At 35.8% G+C, this 7623-nt stretch overlaps 1 protein-coding gene across 1 annotated transcript in view; it reads right to left on the reverse strand.

Annotated features, from left to right (window-relative positions):
* Positions 1-6658, reverse strand: part of LOC137649708 (solute carrier organic anion transporter family member 74D-like) — a 69029-nt gene extending 62371 nt beyond the window's left edge. The window contains exon 1 of the mRNA XM_068382667.1: positions 6522-6658. The gene's annotated coding sequence lies outside the window, so the exon portion shown is untranslated. The remainder of the gene's footprint in view (positions 1-6521) is intronic.
* Between the last annotated feature and the right edge of the window lie 965 nt (positions 6659-7623).

Raw genomic sequence — 7623 nt, forward strand, 5'->3', positions numbered from 1 at the left:
TGTATTGATATAACCCAAACAGGGTTATAAAAGCTGATAACAATTTTGCGTTGTCCTCCAAAGGAATTTGAAAATAGCCCTTTAACAAGTCGATCTTGGAGACGAACATAACTTGTCTGATATTGTCGAGTAATTGGTCAATGAGTGGCAATGGATAATTATCGGCCACACTAATCGAATTTAACTTTCGGTAGTCTATACACATCTTGAAACATCCATCCGTTTTTTTCACGAGCAAGCATGGAGAACTGTAAGGGCTAAAACTTTGTTCGGCTAATCGGTTTTGTAACAAATAGTCCACTTCTTTTCTCATGACTTCTCAGTGATACGGCGACAGTCGATAAGCGTGTTGTTTAAATAGTCTTTCCGTTGTTTTGAACTGTATCTCATGCTTTGTCAGGTTGGTTCGTTTTGGGACGTCCAAGAAAATTTCAGGGAAACTTCTAATTAATTGACTTAATTCCTCTTGTTGCTCCTGGCTCAAATGAGTTAATCTCTCTTCCAATTTCTGAATGATAGACAAATTATTGACTTCACTTACCACCCCTACCTCATATCCATCGTTGTCATCTGTGAGTGGAATGGTTTGCACCATAAACACCTGTGAAGCTTCAGTGTCGTTTTCGCTTAGGTAAGGATTCAGTAGGTTAACGTGTAATCTTCTCTGACTTTTCCTTCTTCCTTGGGTTTCGATAACGTAGGTCAGGTCACTGATCTTCTCCAAAATCTTGAATGGTCTTTGGAACTTTTTGGTGAGTGGGAATCTCCTTATCGGCAGGAAAACTAATAACTGTTGCTCTACCGAAAACTGTCTGTCCTTACTTTTCATTTCGAATCTTTTCTCCATTTTTTCTTAACTCGTCTTAAGGTTTTCTTGGGAAGGTTTCCCTATCTAGCTGATCTTTTTCCTCTAATTCTTGACATATTCTCCATCCGTTCCCTCTTGGTCCTTCCATTTTTCTGCTAACATTTTAATCGGTCCTCATACTTCTCATCCAAATAACATGTCATTTGGGGTACCTCCTATGCTTTCTTGATAAGCATTACGTACCTCGAATAACGTCAATGGTAGTCCGATGTCCTATTCATTCCCTGTTTCATTGCAGAACTTCGTGAACATACTTTTCAAAGGTTGATGAAACCTCCCTAAGGCACCTTGGGTCTCTGGATGATAAGCAGTTGATATTTGCTGTTTCATATCCAATAGTTTCATTACATCCTAAAAGTAATTTCAACGTGAAATTCGTTCCTCGGTCACTTTGAATGATTTGCGGAGTACCAAACTTAGTAAAAAAAATCTAGTAACTTCTCAGTTATTATTTTGGCACTGATGTTTCTAACCTGTATGGCTCCTGGGTATCTCGTCACTGGACACATCAAGGTTAACATATACTCATGACCTTTTTTCGTGAAATTCGTTCCTCGGTCACTTTGAATGATTTCCGGAGTACCAAACTTAGTAAAGAAAATCTAGTAACTTCTCAGTTATTATTTTGGCACTGATGTTCCTAACCTGTATGGCTCCTGGGTATCTTGTCACTGGACACATCAAGGTTAACATATATTCATGACCTTTTTTCGTCCTTAGTAAAGGTCCCAATATGTTGATCATTACCTTGCTGAAGGGTTCTCCTTGCACTTCTGTCGTGTGTAAGGGAACTTTCTTGAAATACTTGTTTAGCTTTCCAGCCATTTATCATACGGGACATGCACGGCAAAACTGGCTCACGTCCTTATGCATGCCAAACCAGAAAGTGTTTCATAATCTTTTCCATCGTTTTCCTTATCCCCATATGTCCCGTCTTGTGCACTTCGGTGATCACCTGTCTCCTCAATGGTGAGGCAATTAATATCTGATGATATATCCCCCATTCGGTATTTCCAGGGATATCAGCGGGTCTATGCTTCTTCATGAGAAACCCATCCTTAAAATAATAATACGTCGGAGACTGCTGTGCCTCCGTCTCGTCCATCATATGGTATAATAACTCTGTTAACATTGCATCCTTCCAGTATAATCCTATCAGCTTTTTCCTACTCACTTGTCCTATTTCTAATGCTGAGTTTTCTATTTTGTCCAGGTCCATTTATTCTTTGTCTCCTTGTCCACTCATCTGTCGTTCCTCTTCGCTTGTGCTTATTCGGGCGTTTTCCTTCAGAAAACAAATCCTCCAAGTTCATCGTCCTTATATTTCTTTTTCTTCTTCAGCAACCTCTTTCTTTGTTATACTTCTATTCGTCACACAACTAGGAAACAGTTATGAGTAGTCCTTCTCAAGTTCAGTCATAGGTCAGTACTTCAATGGATTCTCCGTTACAATGGGGCAAGGCACAAACGGCGCTCCACCAACCTCATTATTCAACAGTACATCTACTCCTTTAACAGCCAATCAATCCTTCACCACAAAATCAAAATTACTTGTCACCAGCCCACATGACAGTTTCAAATGGCAAATAGAGGTAACCTCTTCACCTCCTATTCCCTTCAAAATAACCGAGTCTCCGGTGAGAGACTGTTCCACCAAACTGTGCACTCCTCGTATCACCATGCTATGGTTACAACCTGTGTTGCACAATATCTTGACCGGAGTTCACTCACTCCTGTCTATTGCTGCTAACATAACTTCTTTAATATATGGTTTAAAGGTATCCATGCTGTTTGGGTTTGTCCTGTTTGTCGTGTAAATGCTAGCTTGTTTATTTTCCTCTTTGTTCTTTCCTGATTGTTTGTATTCTGTGAATTATCCTTAATCACTTGGGCGACTGCTTTCAGTTGGTTCGACCAACATTCCTTACTTAAAACAGACAATATTAACCTTCTGCATGTCTTTCACGATACTTCAAGGAGGAGGATTTGACGATTGTTGCTATGGTACTATCGCATTCGGTTTAAGAACAGTACCATTGGTACTTCCACTGTAACTATTGAACTTGTTCACATAGTTATTACTGAACTGGTTTCCATGGTTCGGCGAATACTTGACACTTGGTCGGAATGACTATTGGAACTTCATACCCAAGGAGGGTTTACGACTGATAATATTATAATCTTCACTCAGTGAAACGGCTTTATCAAGTTTCTTCATCTCTCTCACTCTCAAGTACGTTCAAATATATTCAGGAATTCCTCGTTAGAATTGTTCTAGTACGAACAATTCTTCTAAATCAGCCATCTCCCTCACTTTCGCAGCCTCTATCCATCTCTTAAAAGATCGGCATACCTTATAAGTGTAATCCAGGAAAGTAATTTTCTCGTCATTCCTCAAACTTCGGAACCTCTCATTATAATATTCAGGGGTCATTTATATACTTGCAGCACGCTCCTTTTCACTTCTTGATACTGCTTCCTCTGGTCCTGAGATAAGGACAAGTAAGCACTGCGTCCTTTCCAAAACAGTACACTATGCAATAACAGAAACCATTTATCTTTTGGCCATTTCATCGTCTAGGGAACCGTTTGAAAATAATTGAAGAACTCGTCTCAAGCCTCTTCTGTGGACCTTGGAATTAACCTCTGGGCATCCCCCACATTAAACACGGGATTGTGCATAGCAGGTGTTGCCTCCGTCTGCGTTACGGACTTCGCACAGGCGTTCAACAGCTCCAACTCTCTCGCATGTCGTGAAATCTCTCTTGCCTCTTCCTTCTCCTTTTCTTTTCTTTCTCTCTCTTTTTCTTCCATTCCCCTCACATGTCTTGTAACTTCTCTGGCTTCTTCTTTTTCTTCTTCGCCTTGCTTCCATTTTTTCCGGTTTTCTCTTTCTTTCTTCTTGTTCTGCCATTATCTTCAACTTAAGCAAATTCTCCTTCGATGCAATTCGTTGAATCTCAGCCTCTATATCCTTATCTGCTTTCATGCCTTCAGTTTGTGGATCAAATGGTCCTTGCTTCGCTACAAATTCTTCCTCAGCATCTTCCAACAGTTCACGAGCTGCTACAATATTTTCTTCCGTCAAATTTCCCGATTTTATTAACGCTTCTGAGGATAGACATTTGATTTGGGCCTTAATCATTCTACTCGTTGCATGACCAACAAATGTTTTTAAAATAGAGCTTTAGTTACATTAGTTTCTGAAACTTCCTGAACATTTGGGTTATTCAAACACTCTTGGATATTAAACTATGCCATCTTTTACTTTTCAATATTTAGCACCTCTCCAAAAAGAAATATATACTAACAATACATAAAATCCTATCAACACTGTACTATTCAAACCTTTAATCAAAATACAGCCCTGTTATCACCAATATTCAAAACAGAAACGTTCAATCCAAAGGGTCTGGGCACCAAAAAATATATCATATGATGGTCTCGTGTCTGGGAATCTAAAAAATAATATTATACATATTAAAGCTTGCAAACTATACAACCTCTCAATTCAAACTTACCTGTTTATTTTTACATTAAATCTGTTACACTGAAAAATATTGATACCCAAGCTCCGGGACAGTTATATAACTGAATATCCAAAGGTCTCTTAAGAACACTCAAAACAAAACTGGGTAATTATTCTTAAGAATTATTCAAAACCACCTCTTACTTCGATTCATAATAGGATATGAGTGAGTAATACACTTTTTACAAAATTAAATATATTCTATATAAATTACAACACTTTGAAAGAATTTACATAAAAAATAAATCACTCAAAATATTAAGTCTGAATGAAACTTAGATTAAGACAAAATTTTTTACTCTCTGAAAATTATATAATCCCTTTCTTGAAATATTAAATCTGCATAAAACCTTAGATAACAAAACAAATAATTACACTGAAAATTATAGATTCACTTGACTTGAAATATTAAATCTGAAAAAAACCTTAGACTAAGACAAAATAAATAATTACACTCTAATGCCTAAACTCTTAATGAACTGATAAACTTACTAACTTCACATATTTATTTGGGCATGGCCAGTTACAAAAATTTTCACAATACTAACAGTCACCACAGCACAATAAATTCAAAATCCCCTTTTTCATTTTTCGTATCATTTCAACACATGTTTCACGTTAGGGCACAGAATCACTTTGGAGAGGACACACTAGAGAGAGAGAGGAGGCCACTTAGGCTCTTTCACAGGAAGGCTGTTTCTCTTCTGACTCCACTCATCCCTGGGGGCGCTTATATATGAATTAGCTACTTCTAGAAGATTTTAGGTCCGAGATCTGGAAGCTTGGGGGATTGGCCTAAGGGCATAAAGATTGACAGAGATTACTCTCTCAGAAACGTACCAACGCTCAACGACAAGGCTCTCTCTCAGCTAGCTCCACCTACCTTTGTCCTCGAAATAAGAAAAAAAAAGACAAAATATAACACTAGGGTTCTCGAGAACCTTCCAAAGCACGTGGCACATAAGAATTGCGTACTTCCTCACAAACATGACGCAATACCTCATAAAAATATAAAAAACATTTACATGAGCTCTTGTTCATATCTCTTATGTATCATATAACATGCCTTAACAGATTACGTAAGACTTTATAGCAAAGTACGAGAAATAAAAAGTTAATTCTTAAAAATAACATAAATTTACATATACTGACTTGAATGAAAAATACAATGAAATTAATGACAAAAGTCTTACTTAATTTACATAACAAACTTTTACCTACATGAGAGGAACTCATCTTAAGAACTGACTATTCACATCTTCAATGCATATATGAAAACATGATTAAAATTCATGATTAACATATTTACTCTACACTAAACTAGCTTTGTAAACACACACACACACACACACACACACACACACACATATATATATATATATATATATATATATATATATATATATATATATATATATATATATATATATACTGTGTGTATATATATATATATATATATATATATATATATATATATATATATATATATATATATATATATATGTATATATATATATATATATATATATATATATATATATATATATATATATATATATATATGTGTGTGTGTGTGTGTGTGTGTGTGTGTGTGTGTGTGTGTGTATATATGATGTGTATATTTGTTTGTAATAGGGGTGTGTTTGAAATCTTCAGCCTCACGGTCTTCATGACTTGAAAGTTGTTTCTTGCGCTTTCATTCTTACAAAACCACCGCAATCCACACGACCAATACATGGTATGATTTTTGTATGTACATAACAGACTGATTAAAGAATTCTATCAAAGTAACTCAAAATATTCTCATTCAACTTGATGGTTCCTCCGAAATTTTGAAACCCCCTGCTGAATTATTTTCTATCAATAATGCTTATAAGTAATGACAAAACTAATTTCAAAACATTTCGTCGATATGTGGCATTAACGAATTTAAACAGTTTTAATCCGGTATCATCATTACAAATGAAGGAAAAATGCTGCCTTTTTATTGTCCAATCAAGCAAGTAAATACATGTTGATAAATGTTTTTCTGTAACTCATCACATATTTTTTTTTTTCAATTACGGTCTATAAGGTATTGGGTAAAATCAATTAAATATATCTACGAGTTTTTCAGATAGTTACCATAATTCCTGGATGATTCCGATGAGAGAAGGGTGCTCCATTTGTGGTAGTTCATAATGGCACCACACAAGAATAAAAACCGAAGGGAACTTGTGCGTGTGTTCGCTGCTCGCCCCCTTCACACTGACGGTGCTATGCTACCCAGTGCCTTGTCACAATGACATGACCGTTCCTTGTTTGACCCTGAATTTCATGGTACTTGTGCAGGCCTTTACCAATTATGATTTCGCAGACTAAGTATCATAGCTTTTTATTGCCTTCACCAAAATCGAAGATTTTGCGAATGGTATGTATTCACCCCTGTTGTCTGTTTTTTAGTTTATTTATTTGTTTGTTTATAGGAAAATTTACACAAAAGCTACTTTGCCGATTTTGTCCAAACTTGGTTGGCAAGTTGGTTGTGACCCAAGGATAAATCTGTAACATTTTGGATAAAGTACATGAAAGTATAAGTGAGCAGCAGTTCTTTGAAAATAATCGCGATGTTAAGTAAATGTCAAATATTTTGTTAGTTTATCTTTTGATTGTGAACTACATTACGCTAAAACTACTGAAACAATTTCAACGAACCCTGATGGACATGTGTGGTATAACCCAAGGTCTAATTCAATAGACTTTGAAAAAAATGCATCGAAGTCCAATACCCAGTGCAGTTATTACAAAATAAGACTTCTTGGCGTGGCGTAGGCATACTCTTTACTGAGTGCCCACGTCTAGTCTTTTTTTTTTTTTTTTTTTTTGCTTTTGTTAATGAATTTTCTTACTTTATGATCTTGGTCAGATTTTATCATGCTATTTTTGATAAATCTATGCCTACTTTAAATATTCATATAATTTGTGTTTATCTTTTCTATGGAAATTCAACCATTTTTCTGTAATACCTGTTTTTGTGTATTCTTAACCAAATTTTATTAAGTTCCTATAAAATCGGATCGATTAAATAGCCCAATATGGTGAATAATAACATACGGAAACGTCTATTATATCTAAGACAATCATGAATGAAAGTGTGGGAACACTTTACTTTCAACCTATTGTATAAATTCCTTTGAGTTTGCATTGGCCGATATCTACGAATAGTACAATCATTATCAGTGACGAA

The sequence above is a fragment of the Palaemon carinicauda genome, chromosome 11 (assembly GCF_036898095.1).
Source record: "Palaemon carinicauda isolate YSFRI2023 chromosome 11, ASM3689809v2, whole genome shotgun sequence".
Lineage (NCBI taxonomy): Eukaryota > Metazoa > Arthropoda > Malacostraca > Decapoda > Palaemonidae > Palaemon > Palaemon carinicauda.